This window comes from Balaenoptera borealis (genome assembly GCF_965194805.1).
Source record: "Balaenoptera borealis genome assembly, chromosome: 8".
NCBI classification, from domain to species: domain Eukaryota; kingdom Metazoa; phylum Chordata; class Mammalia; order Artiodactyla; family Balaenopteridae; genus Balaenoptera; species Balaenoptera borealis.
Genome location: NC_138865.1, coordinates 60,065,335 through 60,086,887, shown reverse-complemented (window position 1 = coordinate 60,086,887; position 21,553 = coordinate 60,065,335). Strand labels below are relative to the sequence as shown.

The following is a 21,553-nucleotide window of genomic DNA, read 5'->3' as shown; positions in this document are numbered from 1 at the left end:
TTAAGCCCAAACTAAGGCACTACTGTTTCCTGGTTCACAGTGAACCAGCCCTGGGTTCCAATCCTACCTCTGCCTTTATTTCCTCTGTGACATTGGGCAAGTTAACTACTCTGAGCCTTTGTTTCCTCATCAAAAAATGCTGAAAATTACAAAATTCATAGCATTGTGAAAATTAACTGAAGGTAAAGCCCTTAGAATGATCTCTGGCACAGACCACACTCTCATGGGAAGTACTTATGAGTTTATAGGAAAAATAAAATAATCCAGGCCAAAACATAAAAGTTAACTTATGAGAAACAATTTTAATTCTTCAATAAGTATTTCCTAAGTTTTCCAGAGTGAAGATATTTTATTTCAAAACTCAGGGAAATGAAGTAAAAATCAAAAACGAGAGATATCTATTAATATTAGTGCTTACAGGTCAATGGGGCAATTACAAATAACAAGAAGCCAATAACTGCTATATGGTTCTAATGCAGGCTTCAAGAGTGGTAGGCTAGCTCTCAGAAAAGCAGCTGCTCACAGGCCAATCTTATACTAGTCCTACTTATATTAGAGCTGTCTGTAAGAAATGCAGTGGACTACATTTGAAACACTTGGGCAGCAGGGACCATCAAGATACAGAGGCATCACTTCTAGAATCTTATATACGGTTTTGAAAAAACACAAAATAATTAATACCAAAAAGTGATGGGTCCATATCTTCTTCAGCAGGAGACGATGCTCTTGATCTTTGCAAGTACTAAGAATTGTGCAAGCTTAGAATGTCCTCACAAATGGATACCAACAAGGAAAATGGGAATAAATCTATTTCCCATGCTGGTAGTTACTATTTTCCTTTAGGATCTCATCAAAATAAATACTCCCTAATTACACAAAGATGAAAGGGAAAGTTATCATAAAGAAATTGTAAGAAAGGTATGAAGGAGCATTATAATGCTAAACCCCATACTATGGCAGTTAGGTAATGCAAAATGTACCAGTTTTAACAATATGTAACTGTTCACATATATTGTGGTTGTATAACTCCTAATAACGTGAAAGTCTATTAAACTTACACATGAAGAAGGAATATAATGCTGCAATTTCAGATACTTAAAACTAGTCTGATGAGGGAACTGGTTTCTTGCAATTAAGATTATGTCTTAATATTTCTGTCTTCTTAGTACCAGACAGTGGTTTATGTCTATGCAGCAGGTATGAATTTGCAACCTCCTATTTAGGTAACAGAAATAGTACACCTTGTTTTCTTTAATTAACTTAAATTTGACTCTAAGCACCCATCCCAATAGGCTGTAAAGAAATTCAACCTCACTCAGTACCAGCACTTCTGCTCCAAAGTCAAATACTGCAGCAAAGCTTGGGAGTTTTGTTCGGAATGGGGCATGGGGAGAGAGTAAGCACCAGTCTTCCAGAAAAAATGACAGCTGCCAAGATGCAGAAACCAGGCTCTCACGGTCATCACTACTTCTGTGTCGTTCTCGGGGCATGTGAACTTGTGCCCAGCATGGGAACCTGAATGCCAGAGGACGCTGTCCCCTTCAGGCCTCTCTCTGATATCCTGCTGTCACAATCCTTCAGGCTAGAAGGAAATGGCCTTAGGCTTCCAATATCTTTTGCATGATTTTACCCCCTCTTTTGGACACAGAATAAAATTCTATTTTTTAATCAGGAAAAGATAGAAGAACATAGATAATTGTTTCTACCCTTAATCAATCCTGACTATGCACTGCCTGGACGAGACATCAAAACTTCCTCATTGAAGGACAGAGACTTAGTATTTACTCTTTTATATTACTATAATCAAATTCTTAAATCTTCTCTATTCCACTCATCCCAACACCCACACCTCACTCGGGTCAGGCAGGGGTTAACTTGAGGGCACCACGGAAATCACATACACAGAAAAGCAAAGAGGAGCAGAACACTTATTCTCCTAAGTGTTGGACCATCTATCATGATTTCTCTCCTACTACCTCTGCCAGGACCAGTTAAGTAATTTGCAGGGCCAAGTGCAAAATGAATGCAGGGTCCCTTTTCCAAAAATTATTAAAAGTTTCAAGACAATGACAACAGAGCATGAAAACAAGGACAGGACCTTTCTAAGTCGGGGAGCTTTCTTGTGTGATTGCACAGGACACATGACCCTGAAGCTGGTCTTGACCACTGTTTATTTCAGCTCTTCATCATCTCCCTTGTTCTTCAACAACCTCCTGATGTTCTTTAGATTTGCTCCCTTGGGAATCATCCGGTACACGCCCTCCATATAAAATCCTAAAGCAGACATCTGGTTCTGTCACATCCCTGTTTAAATCCTTCAATAAATCCCTGAAAGGGGGATGTCCAAGTTATAAATGTGAACTGCAAGGTACTCCTCCATCTGGCCTCTAATTGACCGGTCATCTCCTATCTCTTTCCACTCCCTGCTTCACATGCAAAGTTCCACCTGAGAGTCAAAATTCAGAGCCATTTAGGTACCAGATTCCATTTTCAAAACACCTGAGAAAGATGGTAAAACAACATGGGATTATACCATATACAGGCCTTCATTTCATGTTGATAGCAGTCTGTCCTTTCAGAAGAAACAGCTTCCAAACATGTTCATTTGTCAGCAGAGGAAAGCTCAAGAACCAGAAAATCAAATGCTGTTTTAAATACGCTTGAGATTTACAGACACTATCAAAGTCATTATTTCTAATCCTGCTGTAGTACGAATTCGCAAAGAGATTTCACCATTCACGTACCTTTTATTTTTTGTTGATTCTTTGAGCAAATATTTATTACACAATTGCTATGTGCCAGGCTCTTTGCTAAGCACTGAGGCCAGAATGATGAACAAGAAAAAATAAGATGATATAACCCCTTTTTTCAAAGTCATAGTTTAAAGGAGATGAAGAAGACAACAAAGCAATTGCAATATAATCTACTGTGGCTATCATATATGAGTCAAGTATAGCATCAGGTATTTCATATATGCCATTGCTAATCCTCACAAAACTTGGGCATTCTGATTCCTATTTGACAAATGGGAGAACTAGGGTTCCAAGAGTATAAATAATTTGCCATAGTAGGTTGTAAGCTAGGACTTAAAACCAAATTTGATTCCAAAGCTCCCTTCTTTCCACTATGTTATGATGCTGTATCTCACATATATTGAGAGCAGTACTCTAAAAGCTGGTGTGTACAGAGAGAAGTGACCAGCAAACCCAAACCAGGTTATCTAATAAGCTAGACAGAAAAGGATAAGAAGTGACTGGCTTTGTGGACAAGTGTGCAGAGTGAAGAATGCACAATGAAGGAGGAACGCATTGCTAGGCTCCAAAGAATGTCGTATTCTAGGAACTGAAAGTAGTGTGGAAGGAAAGGACCGTGTATGGAGTTAGGACACATGGAACAAAAAGTCAGGCAAAGGGCCCTATCATAACGGATCAGCAGGCCACCTAAAGAGCTCAAGCTTTGTTCAGTAGGTGAGAGTGGGCATGGAGAAGGCTTAAGTGGGGAAATGACACCTCAGGTCTGAATTTTAGGAAAACATTCTGTTACCAATTTGGAGAACAGATCAAAGGAGCAGGAGACCACAGGCAGAAAGATCATTCAGCAGGCCACTGAACTCTAGGCAAAAATGGAGATGGCTTGAACAAAGTCCGTGGGAGGGAGAATAAAAAGAGGAAGCCCATTTTATGACACAGATAACAAGAAGAGAGAGTTGGTGATCAATTAAATCAGGACTTTGTGATAAGTGTGAAAAAGAAACCTAGGTAGACTTTAAGGGTTTCTAATTTAAATACTGGAGTGAACAGTTAACCCAACTGCTCATTCAGATCTACAACCCCAAGTAGTGGACGTCTGAAATTTATCTTCTGTCATAATCTTCCATTTAAGAAACCATTACTACCTTTATCTCTTTCTTCATCATTGAAGCAAACCTTCATTCCCTGTTTCCTGAATCCCTCAGCTTTGTTGTTGTGTCTCTTTTCAATGGAAGGGTCAGTGATTACTTAGGGACATGGCTGCCTTTCTTCTCAATTATTTTCTAAGAGACGGTTGCTATTCCAGGATAAAGTGTACCACAGCTCATGTATGGGGGAATCCTTACCCTGTTAGGGCTCTCTACAGTATACACAGCATTTTCAGGAAAAGTTTCCATCTGATCTCCTGTGAGATGGGGAGGAATTAAATTTCCTATTTTAAAATGTGGGGAAGGCAACTTTCAGAGAATCTTTGCCATTCCCATTCAAATAGGGAATAGAACTCAGGCCAATCTGGTTTTTTGAAAAGGTGTGCATTCATCACCATGTCTCCTCCCTCTAGCAGGCATGTCTGAAGTGTACTGACCAGCAACAAAGTAACAAACATGTGCAATGTAATTAAACATGAGAATTTATTTTAAAAAAGTATAAGGAACCAACAACTTTCAGGATCTGGGGAAGCTAAGGCTCAAGCCAGTTTCTACTAAATAAGGATTCATCTGGTCACTTGAATTTCCCCTGAGACATTATGCGTGATTGGATCCAGGCAGTTTGCACAATGCAGTACATCAGCTAATTGCTCCTCTGCTTACTATAAGTACAATTGGCTACATTGGTTGGAAAACCAACCCAGGGAATAGGCTATTAAATTGGTATTGAAGCTTTGGCAGTGGACTGGCTGATGATACTGAATGAAAAGCTGAAACACAAAGCACAGCTTGTTTGGTTTGGTTTGGTTTTTTTAACAGTAATTTCTAGTGGCGGGGACAGATGTTTCTTGAAGTGGCAAGAGATTTGCAAAGCAGAACGTTATAGCACTTACTGTAATTGCTTTATTAATATTGTATGTGTTTATGGCTTCTATCTTTTGGCTTGTGGCACCTTTTATTTCAAATGACTTTAGGTTTCCTGATGACTGGCAGTTAATCTTTACTTCAGAGATCCTTTGAGTCCCATATTCAGCTTTGTTCCTGCATAGTGAATTATTTCATACGAAGCCGCTTTTTCGTTTGCTTTTATTACACTTAGAAGCCCTCAGGGGGCACTGGAACATCATCAGAGACAGCAGTCCAATATCTGCAAAGGAACCTCTAGTTAGCAGAGAAATAAACACCCAGATACATGCCCATCCCTGCAAAAGAAATGACCTTTGATATCCCTAGCCAAGCCTCGGAAGTTAATGTCAGCTACCATATCAGAAGGACTGAAGAGATTTTAATCCAGGATCTTGAAAAGACTGGATCGGTTTGGGAGAGCCAAGTTTGTAATAGACATATCCTAAATAACATCTTTTTTGGTGCTTGGTTTACTTTGCTTTGAAAAGTAGAGACCGTATTTTCATTCTCTTCCAATGTGTTACTAAAAAAAAAGGGAAGAAGGAACTGACAAGGAAATTGACCAACAAATGCAAGTTAAATCTGGAGTTGATATTTTCGGAGAAGGTTGGTTGGTTTGCTCAGTGGCTACTGTATCTCCTTCCTTCCCTTCCCAGGCCTGTCAGAGGGGCTCCTAGTTAGTCCTTCATCTTCTCTCAGTAGGTTCTTGCTCCCGGGGCTTGCTCACTGAGCCTTCCTGAGTGAGGAAGGGAAAGGGGCATCGTTTGGGGGTGTTTTCATCTGTTTCATGGTTGACATAGCTATTGTTGTAATTTGCTTTAGGACTGCCCCTCATGGGTCTGTGGGTTAAGTTCAGGCCCCACTCAACCGAAGGCCATAAAGGGTGCATGGGAAAAAACAGCAGAGTCTACAGAAAGATTCTCATCACCAAGTCACTTCCGAGAACTGTTGGGACGTCCTTGTGACACCAACCAGCACTGGAGAACAGAGCCGGGCGTGATGTACTCAGTGTTCTGCGCCATGTTGTGACAGATTCCTTTGTGCAAAGACTCGTTAACGGGAAGCCTCCAGATGCACTGATGAAAAAGAAGCATTTTTCTTTGATTCATGCCTCTAGGAGGAAACCTACTCAATATTTAATTTTAATCTAACATGTCACACTTTTTCCATGCCAACAACTAGCCTTTCAGTTATGCATAATTCACTGTAGTGGACAAGACCGACAGCAGTGCTTCTGGACAGGATGCCGTTGAGAGGTGGTGTGTGGCAGCCAGCACTGTCGCCTGTCGCCTTCCCTGAGACATTTGGATTAAGGCATTTTTAACATCGATCAACACAACATAGATTGTTTATGGAGAGACAGAAATTATTTGATGCAAAAAAGAAAAACACTAAAATGGAGTAAAAACATGTAAATTGGGCTTCCCTGGTGGCGCAGTGGTTGAGAATCCGCCTGCCAATGCAGGGGACACGGGTTCGAGCCCTGGTCTGGGAAGATCCCACATGCCGCGGAGCAACTGGGTCCGTGAGCCACAACTACTGAGCCTGCGCGTCTGGAGCCTGTGCTCCGCAACAGGAGAGGCCGTGATAGTGAGAGGCCCGGGCACCGTGATGAAGAGTGGCCCCCGCTTGCCACGACTGGAGAAAGCCCTCGCACAGAAACGAAGACCCAACACAGCCATAAATAAATAAATAATTTTAAAAAAAACCCATGTAAATTTTCGAATATACCCTGTGCAGGTAGCAGAAATAAGTGCGGCTTATAGCTAATCACAGACGACCTTTCTGCGCTTCAGATTCTCCATCTGTGCCAATGGCCTTTCTTTAAATAATGTGTGTGAAACGGAGTTTAGAATAATCCAAGACAAAGAAACAGGACTGCAGATATACTTCCAGGATGCTCCATTATTGTTGCCTTTAGGTTGCAACTAGTAAGAAATTGAGGCAACCTTCTCATGGTCAAAAAACATCAAATGATAAGAATTACTGGAACCTACATTCAACCCTGACAAAGACATAGTCACAGCTGTTTTTATGTTCAATAATCAACATTCCTCTCCTCCAAATCTAATCTAATTCCTCTCCTTAAAAAAAGACTTAAATGCTACCTTGCTCATTCAAATAAAAATCAAGTGATATACAGCTATAGAAATGACATTTCTGTACTTAAGCTAATACCATCTTGCAGGTAAACAGAGATGATTTATAAAGGCCAGGTTACCATATAATATTATTAAAATACTGCCATTCCCTCAAGCTGTTCAACGGCACAACCAATCTGACGCATTAACATACTGCATAGTGAAAAGGCTGCACTTGCTACATTCTCCCCAGATTTTGTTTCATTTAAAATATTGTGTACAAAAAAGAGTCATATTCAAGACATTGCTTATCCACAACATCCCTGAAGTGCTTTGACAGCTATGAGACTTTTTTTTAGTAACTGAGCCATGTATACATGCATTTGTTCCCCCTTAATGCTTATTCTTTTTGTATCACTTACTAGCATTTAATTTCACTTTTCCTTATGGTTAGTTCTTAACGTTGTACATTTTTTTTCTGTGTGGTAACCAACTTTCCAAATGGATACTGTTGACCGGAAGCTACCCTATCTTATCTGTATCTTACTTCTGATGCCTTCCTGGTCCACAGTTAAATTGTTTCCATTAAAAAAAGAACAAGAAAAAGAGGAAGAAGAAGAAGGAGGGAATGGGAAGGAGAGGAAGGAAGGAAGGAAGGAAGGGAGGGAGGGAGGGAGGGAGGGAGGGAGGGAGGGAGAGGCAGAAAGAACCTCATGGATAGTTTCCCTCCAATTTCTCATTTTCTTCAGTTCCAAGATGTGCAGTTCTCAAGAATATTATTTTCCCTGGGCTGATCAGTATTCTCTTTCAATAAAACCATAGGACATAGCTGTTGGGCACAGAAACTAAATGTCATGAATTCAGTGCCCTGCTACTTGGCAGGAAACTCTGGCTGCATGCTTTTTATGTAATGTTTTTTCACCTTCACTCCTTTGTTGTGCTTTTTTCAACAAAAATTAGACAGTAATAACTAGTACATTTACACACTGCAGTTAATGATTGTAATAGTATAAGGTAAGAGGATAAATACTTATTAACACAAAGAAAGTACAGTATAGCCCTACAATGAATAGAAAAGATTATTTCAGCAGTTAATGAAAACATGGATACATTTGACAGAATTACTTAGGAGAAGAAAATTGCTTGCATGCCTCCTGGGGTCAAATTAACTGGGTGTGTATGTGTTTAATCCTTTCAGGACTGTAAAGTATAATTGTTGTAAACTGCCACCCTCCTTGCCTCCTACCCAAGTCTGAGCAGGCACCCCAGTTCTATCTTACCTTTTGGTAGCTAATTTGAATTTCTCTTCCCAAGATGCACCACAATGTCTGCAGGAAAGGAGGCTAATAATGCCTTCCTGGGAAATCCTAGATTCTGTTCCTGGGGGTTAACTGTTGATCGAATAATGGACAATCAGAGCAGTAGCCATTTGGATGAAGGAGGAAGGTGGGGAGCCATGGATAGAACAAGAGAAAAAAATAGGATATTTTCAAAAACATCCCATAGATTATCTAAATTCATTTTTCATTATTAATTAGCACTTTTATGTCTTTTAATACTGTACTCTATATTAACTTCCTGGCCCAGACTAATTAAATTAAATATATATTAATTAACGGGCTTTCCATGATCACCTTGTTCCTTGCTAATCTAGCCCTGGGCAAATAGCTTTCCCCAGCATATACGGAATATATACCCCCAAGGAGAATGCACTCATCACGTATACAGAGCTAATCTATCAAACCTCAGATGAGTAAAATAATCTTAAAGACATTAGGAAGTCATTTAATAAGATTAGTAAATGAGCAGTTTAGGGCTAGGATCTGACACTTTCTGATTAGAAATGTCATGAAAGTGAAGAAATTCTCTTGAGACAATTAACTTATGAAGGAAATTCATCCTATAATTCTTGCAATTTGAGATGAATCACTTAACTACTCTGGCCCTCAGCTAAATCATATCATCTATAAAAGAGCAGTGTTGGGTAAGGTGGCTGCAACTCCAGAATTATTTGATTTGGTAACATTGAAAATTTGTGATTATTAGCAAAAAAGGAAAAAAAGACTTCAGAATATGAGGACATGAATATATCGTCTTAGAGTTCTTGATAAACTTTAGCAACATAGATTTCAGTTAAGTTGTGTGCAGAAATATGTGGGATTTTACTGCCAGAGAATCTATAAACATCCCTAAGAAAGGATGGGAGACACTAAAAATTTCAAGCAATCACAGAGCAGAAGAAAAGGAAAACAATTTAAGGAATTGTATCTCTTGGAAGCAGACGTGAAAAGGTAATTTGGGGACAAAACGTTTATTGGGGGAGAAGGGGTGATGATGTCCATGAAAGACAAGGGAGCAAGAAGCATGTTTGGGTAAAGAAAGACATTAGGTGATAGCGCAGATCTGAACCTTGTGAAAGGAAAGCAGGGAGGGGGAAGGATTGGGCAGAGGAGCTGTAGGCAAACTCTCCACCAGCCCAACAGTAACTGCAGATAGAAGATTGCTGTCTCCTGCCAGAATGGCTAGGTCCTAGAATTCCCCGCCACTGCCATGCTCAGACATTGGCTGAGGACTTCCCAGAAAGTTTGTGGCCTTGGCCCAAAGCTGAGGTGGTGATTGTCTCACTGTGGATTTAATTTGCATATCCTGGATGATTAGTGATATGAACACCTTTTTATGTATCTGTTGGCCATCTACATATCTTCTTTGGAGAAGGATGGCTATTATCAAAAAACCCAAAAGATAACAAGCGTTGGCGAGGATGTGGAGAAAAGAGAAGAGTAGTACTCTGTTGGTGGGAATAGAAACTGGTATAGCCACTATGGAAAACAGTATGCAGGTTCCTCAAAAAATTAAAAATAGAATTACTTCTGGGTATATATCCAAGGGACTTGAAATCAGGATCTTGAAGAGATACACCCATGTTTATTGTAGCATTATTCATGATAGCCATGGAAACAACCTAAATGTCCATCAACGGACAGTGTAAACTATCTTTCAATTTAATACCATTTTAGTCCTCCATTTTGTGCTAACTATTGCATCTTGTAATATATTGTACTATGTGCGAGGTGCTAATGCATCTTTTCTAGTATCGTATAAAGCACATGTCAGTGCCAATGAATTAATTCAGTTCAAATTTTTTCTATGAATCAATGCAACATTGTAATGCATTTATTTGAATATCTTAAGAAAACACCACAGGTTATCAGGATATCTATGTAAGTTTAATTGATAACTAAATTGAAATGAATGATTTTACAGTGAAAATATTAACTTATTTCTCCAGTTCAGCAACATAAATATGAAAAATTTTTATTATTTAAAATAAAGACATAGAGTGGAAATGGTAAAGTTAATATCTTAACTGGAGCAATAAAGAAAAAAGAAGGGGCTTCCCTGGTGGTGCAGTGGTTAAGAATCCTCCTGCCAATGCAGGAGACACGGGTTCGAGCCCTGGTCCGGGAAGATCCCACATGCCGCGGAGCAACTAAGCCCGTGCGCCACAACTACTGAAGCCTGCCCTCTAGAGCCTGCGAGCCACAACTACTGCGTGCCTAGAGCCCGTGTTCCGCAACAAGAGAAGCCACTGCAATAAGAAGCCTGTGCACTGCAACGAAGAGTAGCCCCCGCTCACCACAACTAGAGAAAGTCCGCGCGCAGCAACGAAGACCCAACGCAGCCAAAAATAAAATTAATTAATTAATTAAAAAAAAAAAGAAAAAGAAAGAAGGAAGACGGTTTGTCATAAATATCACATTAAATGGAAAGTGAAACTTTCTGGGGCCAAAAAAATAGCTGTTTGTTGTATAAAATTGAAAAAATAAGATACATGACTATGCATTTGTTTAAACCTATACAGAGTTGATGTTTTTGTGAGGGTGCTTTTAGATAAGATTAACATTTAAATGAGCGCACTTGCATAAAGCATAGTATTGCCTTTCACAATGCAGGTGGCCCTCTTCAATCAGTTAAAGGCCTGAATAGAACAAAAGACTGACCTCCCCTGAGCAAGAAAGAACTTTCCAGCAGATGGCCTTCAGACTTGAACCACAACATCTGCTCTTACGTGGGTCTCCAGCCTGCCAGCCCACCCTGAGGATCTTGGACTTGCCAGCCTCCATAATCATGTGAGCCAATTCCTTAAACAAATCTGTCTATGCACACCCTACTGGCTGTTTCTCTGGATAACCCTGACTAGTGTACACTGCAGCCCAAACCACCACTGAGTAGGCGGGCCCCATTGCCCAGCTCTGTCATACTTTTATTCCCATGGCTGGCCCGGGAATTTCCCTCCTTTGGACTTCCCTTTTGATGGCCCCGTTTCTGAGAAGGGAGTCACTCTAATAACTGACATCCTCAGAGATTGTCAACCTGGGTCCCCACAGCAAGAGCGTTTAAGGTCAACCCTTGGAAAGCACAGTGTTGAAGGGGCAGAAACGCACCTGTGAGTGTTCCACCTTCCTGTTAATGCTCCTCTTCCTGGCCCTGCTGATGCTAAAAGACAAAAAAGAATGAGTCGGGGACTTCATTCTCATTCCCCTTTCTCTAGACAACATGCAGATATTCATTATTCACGAATACTATGCTTTAGTATTCTGTATTGAATTCGTTACGATCAGTTTTCCATTTCTGTTATTCATTTCTTGAAGTGGATAAAGTAATTTTTCATTGTTTCTTGCCTAAAAAACTCAAATAACAAAGGTTTCCTGCTCGAGGTCTTCAGTTGACATTCCCACCAGCAGTCCTTGGCTGAAGAAGGGCAGAGATCCTCAGACCTTCAGAAACATCTATGCTCCATTCAATGGGATTCTGTTCCCTGTGCATCCGTGGGATGGTGTCTGCTCAGAGGCTCAGCACCGCTCTCCAGGTCAGCCCTCACACAGGGAGAGGATTATCCCAGAGACAGCTGAGATAGAAGGCAGCTGAAGAACAATGTTGAGAAACGTTTCTTCTCGGGTGTCCTGAAAGACCTTAAAAAGCCAAATTATCACCCCTGATTAATGGTATTTGGGATTTACCCTGGAAACCTCTACCACACCCAGGAAGATGGTCTGTGAATTTCACATGGAAGTCTCAGTCTCCACTCTGACCTCTGTCCCACTCAACTTTTTCCCCTAGAAGGATGGTATCCTATTACTTTCTGAGAGTTTTCAAGTGTCTTTCTGCTCCTGGGAGCTCTTCCAAATTAAAGGAGACTAGAGAAACATGATAAGTAAAGGATCAGAAATATGTGATCCTTAATTGTATCCTGTACTGGAGGGAAAACATGCTGTAAAGGACATTGCTGGGTGGGTGAACTGACAAAACTGAAAGAGAGATGGTAGATAAGACAGAGGTCCCGTGTTGATGTTAAATTAGTTAAGCTGTGCTGTGGATTTATAAGGGAATAGCCTTTTTCTTAGGAGATACACATGAAGTATTTAAAAGCAAAGGGCCATGATGTATGCAACTCAATTTCAAAAGTATGGGACAAAAAATAATGTTTACACAGAAAGAGAGCAAACAGGACAAATTATAAACAATAAGTGGATCTGGGTAAAGGCTATTGGGCAGTCTTTTTCTGTAAGACTTGCAAATTTTCTGTAAGTTTCAAACTGCAAATCTTCTGTAAGTTTCAAACTGCAAATCTTCTGTAAGTTTCCAACTGTTTCCTAATAAACAGTTTTCAGAAATGGTCCATCGATCAGTCCTGCTGAGCTTTAACTCCTTTTGAGATACACACATTGATGCCCACAGCTGTCACCATCACATCCAACTCCTCAAAGTGAGATATCCTAACTTAAAAAATTTTTTTATATCTTTATTGGAGTATAATTGCTTTACAATGCTGTGTTAGTTTCTGTTGTACAACAAAGTAAATCAGCTATAAGTATACATGCATCCCCATATGCCCTCCCTCTTGAGCCTCGCTCCCATCCTCCCTATCCCACCCTTCTAGGTGGTCACAAAGCATCGAGCTGATCTCTCTGTGCTATACAGCAGCTTCCCACTAGCCATCCATTTTACAAGAAATCCCAACTTTTAAACAATCTTATTAGGTTCTGTCTCAGACAAAAACACTAGGATCTTCTTATTACAACTGTGGTTCTAAACATTTTCAACATGGATTTTAAAAATTATTGGAAAATGCAAATGAAATAAAAATACATACATGTAAAAATATAAATTAAAAGAATCACATTAATATGACTTCAAACCTTTGCCCTGTAACATGCCAACAGAGTGATGTGGGAAATGTCATTTTACTTCTTTCTTCTTCTGTTTCTTTATCTGGAAGGTAGAGATAAAAATCCTCGGTCACATGAGAAATAGTAGTTATGATTAAGAATACTAATAAAACCAATAGGAGCTTTACCGCACCTGACATGTCTTTATTCAGAAGACCCCAATTTTTCTGAGTGCACCTGGCACAGCTCCTAGAGTCCAATAATCCACCGGACACAGTCCTACAAGCCTATATAGCTTGATTCTTCTCAACAAAATGAAGTACTCCGTTCTTCTTATTTCTGCATGTTACTATCACTGCCCCATAATGCTGTTCTGCTGAGGACCAACTCAAGGCAGACGTCGCCCCACTTCAGTCTTTTATGGGATCCTCCTGAGAGTTCTTTCGCCTCAGGGTTTTTTTCTCTTCCATTGAAACCCACTCACAGTGTTGGGTTAACAGATTTCACTTGAACTCGATTTCTCTTCAAAGCGTTTCTACATTGGGATAAAGCTGCCCTACGTTTGCTTTACCATGCCTCATTGCTGATTTGTGGTTCTTCTCCCTTCATGTTTACAGTTGTCATTTTCTACTAACAGAAACATTTTGTTCCCAGCCTCCTACAGAGGAGAAACAGATGTTCAGGTATAGGTATCCGCTCCTCTGCACTCTGTGCATTACTATAAATATCTAGAAAGAAATCGATAGTTGCATGGACAGTTCAAACCGTATTTGAAAATTGCAGACCGCCAAACCTGGGGATGAACCTGTGCTTCACCAGATTCTTGAAATTCCCAATTTGAAAGCTTAAACCAATGAAACATAAGGCTTTATCATGTATCTCAATGCTAATTACTGAATGATTTTTCTTAAAAAGGAAAGAATACCAAAGGTTTTAGCACGTAGTGTACGTTGTTCCAAATACATACCAATATCAACATGTTTTTAGAGAAGTTTCTTTTAAAGTAATTTTTTTTTTTTGGCTCAAACCCAATTTTTTCCAGGTGCTACTTGTAGGAAATCCTACATAGACTTAGCATTTTAGGGTTTCATATAATAAAATCACATTTGAGAAACATGAAAAACTTTCCAAGTCATAACATAACTGAAAGTAATATGATAACCAATATTTCTGCTTTCTGCCCACCTTCTCCCAAAGAGTAAGTAATCACCTTTATTGCAGGGAGTCAGACAAGAGATTTCTAGAATCAAACATAAGGATTATAAAAATGTACATTAGACTTAGAAAAGAATCTAAGGGGTAAATAAATTAGTTTATTTAGTATAATAAGAAACTAGGCCCGTAGAAGGTTTGTCTCAGGACTTCTCGGCTAGAGACGGCACATCCAGGTCTACCTTGGTCTCCTTGCTCCTGGCCTGGTCCTGTTTCATGGCCCTGCACATCCCACCCATTCTACAGCCCCGTCACCAACATCTCTCCCCTTCATCAAGGACTTCTCAGGGCTTTCTAGACAGGCTGCTTCAGAACGAACATCTTTAAAAGTCATTATTTCCACTCCAATTGTTTTCCTTCTGTGATACTAAGATTCTTTTCACTTCTAATGGAAATATCCCATTCTTGTTCCCTGAAATGCAATTTGATAGCATTCGCATCTAGGGGTCTTTATTTCTGTTCTTTTACCTCCATTTATCCAACTTGATTGAACTACTGAATGAGAGGGACTATGATAGATGCGTAGGATATAAAGTCAAGTAAGACAAAGCTCATGCCAGAAAGAACTGTGTTCCTTGAGTTATTTCTACTGTCATTACTGAGGCTACCTACCAATTGGCAATTCTCTTGCTTCTTCCTGCTTTTTTCTATTTGACATGAACACTGGGTGGCATTTGTTTACATGAGTACTAATACTGTCTGCCCATCTATCCATCAGTTCATTCTGCCGTCCGTCCATCCACCTATTTATCCCATCAGCTGAAGATACCATTCTGTTGCCTAGGGCACCCATTTGCCTGATTTATTAGTTGGCCTAGCATAGGCATGTTGAATTATATCCCCGACTTCTCATAATGAATGGTCTTTTGTCCACGGGGGAAATAGTTTGGAGTTACGTAAGATGAAAACCTGGAATACAGTGGTATTTTACTCTTGTCCCCTCAGGATGATCATTTTGTTAAGGTGCTTCTTCTGTCATTTTTTAAAACTATAAAATGACATTTAAAAATAGTACTATATAATCAAATCTTCTCAAAATACCAGAAAAGAAGCAGTAAACCTCTAGAAACTTGAGTCTTCATGTTCTTAATGGTTAGTCTCTTAATTAACAGCTTAGAGATCCCATCTGCTGTCAAAATAATTGGGCCATCTTTTCACTTATTTTTTATATGACCTCAAAAGACTCCCAGTTTTTTTTTTTTTCCTTCTTGGAGATTAACTTTATTTCCCCACATTACCTTCCTCATAAAGTGTTTCAATGCACATTCTAACTCAAGGGAAAACTGAAAGAAAAAAAAAAAAGTGTTTTCTTTGTTAAAATACAAGAGCCTTCTTGACAGGGAAGGGCTCTGAAATAAAGAGAGCAGCCTTGTTAAAACTTTGAGTTGTGCCTGAACACATCCTAAAATGTTTAAATTGTCTGTTCCGGTAATAAATTATAAGCTTGGTAGTTTAAAGCCAACTCCCATTGACCAATAAAATGGAAAATACTGGAGTAGGCCAGATACTAGTTTTCGGTGAACAGCTTCTGCATGAATTGCAATGAGAAATGTTCAGTACAAGTGACAGTAAACAAAAATTAGATTTAAAAAATGCCTGGAGGATATGTGATTCACGAGAATTATGGGATTTGTTTCTGCTTCCAGATGAAGACTATTAATAAATTATAAGCACATCAAATGTAGCTGCTGATACAATAATAAACATTGATACAAAACAAAGCTCAAAATACCTTCTTTTGCAGCCTGGATCTTGTAGTCCAGTCTGGCAGCTCTATGTTATTCAGACTTTACCAAGGGAAACCTTTCTTTTTTTCTTTTTTCTTTTTAGATTAAACAGCAGTAACAGAAAGCACTGTGTGTATCTAATAAGGCATTGCAGTTCATGAGAGTAATGGATTCTTAGGTAGACAAGATTTTGTATAACACTAAGTCCCCAAAGATCAAATGATCGGTACCCTTAAAAGAAGCAATCATATCGTAACAGAAATAAAAGGTGAGCTTAGATGCTTGCATTCTTGGTGTTTCATGTAAACCAGAAAATTTAAGAATCTACTTCCACTTTCCTGCACAAAATAGTAATATCTGATCTTTGATTTTTAACTGATTATTTACATTCCTTCTCTTTGCTTCCCTACTCAAAGTACTTCCATTTTGAAACCTTCACGACAAAGCTATTTTTGTGTGTGTGACTGTCTGACTTTCACTATACACTAAAATCTGGAAAGTGGTATGTAATAAAAGGACCCCCCAGTCTGGAAACTGGAAAGCCTGTACTCTGGTTCAGTATCTACCTTGCGTTAGCTGTGAGACCATGGGGAATTCATTTACCATCTCTGTACCTCTATGTTTTCACTTATGACATGAGAAAATTGGCTTGGATAGCCTGTACAATCCCTCCTAACTGTAAATTATGACTTCGGAAGATCTAGCTTTATGTCTCCAAGAAAGCTGACAAGTTTGGGTCCATCCTATCTTTGACTTTTTTTAACCTTAAATTAGCTTTGGTGTGACTTCCCAGATAAAACTAGAAATGAAGTGAAACGTGCTCCAGCTAACCGGACTAGGTCTTCATCCCATCTTCCTATTGAGCCTGGTACAAAAGAGCAGCTTTGCAAACTCCAGTTACTCTACCCTCCATCCATCCTGAATTACACCAGGCCATTTTCTTTAACACAGTTTCCCTTTTATCATTCTTCTACATCCAATCTTTCCATACTTCCTGTTGGCTATCACTTCAAATCTAAGTATTCCCGTCTGACTGAGGGACCCTCACTATCACCATCTCCTACCACCCCCCCTCACATACCTTTTTTCACAAGTTCCCACTGCTGTAAGCAGCTGGTCACTTCTCCCCGCAGCCGCTAATGACTTTTCCAAACACTATGCCTTCACTCCTATCATTACCCACTTTCTCTCTTCTTCATCCATCTAGTTCACATTCCAACAGAATTTATGGCAAAGATGGAAATGTTCTGTGCTGTCCAATATGGTAACCATCAGGCACAAATGATTACTGAGCACATGAAGTGGGACAAGGCAACTGAGAACCTGACTTTATTTCATTTTAATTAATTAATTAAAGTTCTAATGGCCACATGTGGCTAGTGGCTAACATATTGGCCAGTACAGCTCTAGATTATACCGTCATTTGACACCTAGCTCAAATTCCACTTCTTGCAGGGTAAGTTTCATTAAAATTACCTCCAAAACTTTAAAAAAAAAAACAGAGAGCTGTCTAAGCCCATCCGCAGATCCTCTAATCTAATTGATCTGGGGTGGGACCTGGCCATGAATATTTTTTGAAGGCTCCCAGACTATTCCGGGGGGCAGCCAGGGCTGACCACCACTGCCCCGTGAAACCCACTCAGGCTTCTCATGTCTCAGTAGTTGCTGGTTGTCTCTGAAGCTCTGCACAATAGTCTGAATCATTCAAGTTCGCATTTCTTTTTGCCGCTACCTTCAGTTTTCTTTACCTGATTGGAAGCATCTTTTTCTTGTTTTGTCCACTGAGGCTACTGCCACTCATGGCAGGTTCTGGAAACATTTCTGATTATGCAACAGTTTTCACTTATTACACATAGCCTTGAAATGCAAAATATTTATAGCTTTTGATTTTATAAACCTAAATGAGGGTTTCTATCCTGCCTTTAAATCATTACCATGAATTGTAGTGAGTCTATTAATGAGACTTCTGTGCTAGACTGTAAGCTCCATGAGAGCAGGGGCCACTGCCCTTCACCAATGTACTCCTGCTACCTAGAACCTAATCTAACACATAGAGGTATTGAATAAATCATTGCTCAGTGAATCATTTAATGAAATAAGTACTTGAATAAATACATTTAAAGTCACACCAGTGTATTGTCTTCTTCATGGAAAGTGAGCATACAGTCATCTGTACCTTGAGGTGGTGTGTGTGTGTGTGTGTGCACATGTGTACATGGGCAAGTGTATGCACATGCATGGGTGTATGTGCACGCATGTGCGCCTATATATATATATACATATATATATATACACACACACACACATATGTTGTGTGTGTGTGTTTCATATGCCCAATCACTGTGAGCATCCTTAAGAGGATCCAAAAGTTGCTGAGTATTCCAAAGGATCCTTCAGCACCTCTTAGTTCTGCACAGCTGGTAGCTCTGCTCTCCATAGCTATCGTCCTGGGAAATATGGTTATTAATACTGAGTGAACAGATGGTGCAGGGTGTGTTACTTAAGACAGTTTTGCCAGGAGGTAAATTTATGCTTTATAAATGTACTTCAAAACTATGCTATTTGATTTAATCACTTAATGCAAAGACAGCTGCATACTATATTTGCCTTAACTGCAGTTCTATGGGTTATCTGCCAATCTGTTAATTATAGTATTTTGAAAGGCTTCAGGAAAAAAAAAAAAACAGTAATTATACAGATTGGGATGGGGGGAGGAATATTTTTGAAGCCTAAATTCAGACATTCATTCCCAGCGAACACAAACTTATTGAAGATTTAGAAAACCTGCTAAGAAAGTGGGAGTAGATGTGATGGCTTTCCTTTGAAAGGGACTTACGTGTGTGTTCTCAGTCTGCATTAGTTACTGTGGGTAACTGCCAGGGAGATGGGAATGGAGTGATGTTCAGCTGCACAGAGCTCCAGCGCCATCGCCAAGGTCTCTGAGCAACTACTCAATTCCTTGAAATTAAAAAGAGGAAGAGGAAGAGGAAGATGAGGATTAAGAGAAGGGAGAGGAAGAGGGGGAAGGGGAAGAAGAGAGGAAGGAGTGGTAGAAGTGACAGGAGGGGGAGGAAGAAAGGGAGAAGGGGGAGGGGGAGGAGGAGGAGGGGGAGGGGGAGGGGGAGGGGGAGGGGGATGGAGAGGAGGTTCAACTTTAATTGTAAACATGATTCTGCCCTTGATGTTCCCATACTTTCCCATAATCTGCTTGCTCCCTGAGCTCTCTGGGCTTTTCTCTGCTAAACAGTTGCAGCAATGATTAAGCAGATTTAATTAATACTGTATCAGCAAAGAGGAATATTTTAAGCTCAGCCTGACAACTTCCTTTTCTTGCCAAGGACTAGATGGCACATACTTGTAGGAGAAGTCTGGCCCATTTCTCCCATCCTCTGGGAATTCATGCTCAGTGCATTGCATTGCCATTTTAAGAACAAGATTTCTTCTCTATGGGCAACTGTACCAGGAGGAAAGGACTGAACGGGACCCAGCCTGTAAATCAAAGAATTGGGGAAAGAGTGTTACAGATTATCTGGTCCAACTCTCTCTTTTCACAGATGAAGAAACTGGGGACCAAATTCTTAACTGATTCACTTTCCCAAATTAGTTAAAGAATAATGGGGCTTTGACCAGGAACACTCTTCTATCAGTTTAGGCCCTTTTCACACACATCACACTGTGTATAAGGCTGTAAAGTAACAAGAAGTAAAACAGAAAGAGCAGAGAATTAATTTTCCTGTGCTATTCCAATACATGACTGGCTGGAGCTGCCTTTGGGCAAAAGGAGAAGGCAGCAATAATAACAGTCATCCTAACGAACTGCCTAGGGCCTCCACGTTCCACAGCTTCCAGCGTCATCCACACTGAGAATGCCGCCCTGTGGAATTGTGCATCACAGCCCGAATGCCACCTCCTCTGTGCTAGGTACCTTCCAAACTTCATCTCAGTTAAAACTACCAACAACCAACGATGCAGACATCAGCTCTTACACTTCACAGACAGGGCTCTCAGAGCTTGAGTAACTTGCTTAAAGTCACACAACTGATTTCTAGTAGAGTCTCATATTCAGACTTGGACTTACTGGATCAAAAGATACGTGTCTTCCCAAGGAAATATGTTTGTTTCTTGGCAACCTCCTTCCAAAATGGACTAAAAATACTTCCTTCAATTCTCTGAGGCTTTTTACTGTGTCTGTTCTCGCCAGTCTAGCGCCATCTTGTGACGTGCTACTCCTAGGCTACTCTGCACTGCAATTTATCTGACCATCATCTCGTCTTCACGGCCAGGCTCTATGCAACATTCAACAAGCCTCAAGTGATGAACTGATACGTGCTTAGACAAGGTCATCAAAGCAGCCATCGATAACTCATCCCCTTTTTTGCAGGCAGTGTACATTTCCACACAGTCTTGGTTAAGCTGATACACAGGTGCCCACCTGACCTAGTGGAGTAGAATTACTTTAACTTCTTGTGTTAGGAAGAAGAGTATAATGCCAAGATTGACAGGTGAAGAGGTATTAGAGGGGGCAGGCCTGGCTTTTGATACGTCTCAAATCATATTTAACTGATTATCGTACCTAATCTATGACGGAGCTAGAAGGTACTTCTATCTTCGGTCGTCTCTAGTATTTCCATTTCCTTGAGGCTATTTAGATCAAAATTATCAACATGGCCATCTCTCTGGGCCCTCATATATCTGCTTTCAACTCTTTATATATTAAAAAAAGTGTTTTATTAAATTTTTTAAAATGTATGCCTATAATCACAATTCTCATGTTTTAGGGCAACATCATTATCAATATCCTCTGACCTCTGTTTTCTCTGTTTCTTTGACTTATTGTAGTATCTCCAATTTTAAAAAAAATTAGATGTCTTTGAATGAAGCAAGTTTATCCTCTACCAATTAATTAAAGGAAGTTCATGCATAAGAGACCAGCACTCCAAAATAGGAGAAATTCTTTCTGGTTTATACTGAAGTGCTTTATGTAACAGGGTTGAGAGAGAGAGAGAGAGTGTGTGTGTGCGCGCACACGCGCGCGCATAAGTGTGCTTCTTTACAGTATAAAATTGCTTTCAGGAAAGTTGTGCAACTAGTCCAATTACCCATTTCCGTTCTTCCAAAGAAGGCACTGCTCCTAGGAACTATGTTGACTCTGGGGAATTCCAGCTGTTTAGAGATTCACAGCCCCACATACAAAATCTAAGTGCCTCCTGGCATCCTTGTTTAAACAGCACAACATTTCGCAATCCTTTTCTTGGATACTGCGATTTAGAGTTTTAAAAAAATCTCCTACTGTTATCAGAAATAAGATCTGTGTCTGTGTCTCCCATTATCCTTGTCGCTTTGGAATGATTTCTGAAACAAGGGAGCAAAATCAACTTTATTCAATCATCTAACAAATGGAAGCCCTCTCTTTATAGATCATTAGTGTTTTTCTTATTTATATTTCATTTTATTTTTTAAAATCTAGTTAAGTGTTATTTTTAAAATGGAGAAAAAACACCACACCCACTCAAATATAGTCATTTGATCTTTGTCACAAAAAAAGGTAAATAAATAGAA

General features: G+C 39.8%; 1 protein-coding gene across 3 annotated transcripts in view; it reads right to left on the bottom strand.

The window, feature by feature from the left end:
• LOC309633177 (uncharacterized protein) overlaps positions 1-21,553 on the bottom strand; it is a 102,643-nt gene that overhangs the window by 59,480 nt on the left and 21,610 nt on the right. The window contains exons 3-6 of one of the 3 annotated variants that reach the window (XM_082401694.1): positions 19,350-21,346; positions 18,831-18,952; positions 13,249-13,713; positions 4,792-13,158 (exon numbers count right to left, since the gene is read on the bottom strand). The gene's annotated coding sequence lies outside the window, so the exon portion shown is untranslated. The other 2 variants (XM_082401692.1, XM_082401693.1) reach the window with 2 other exon arrangements.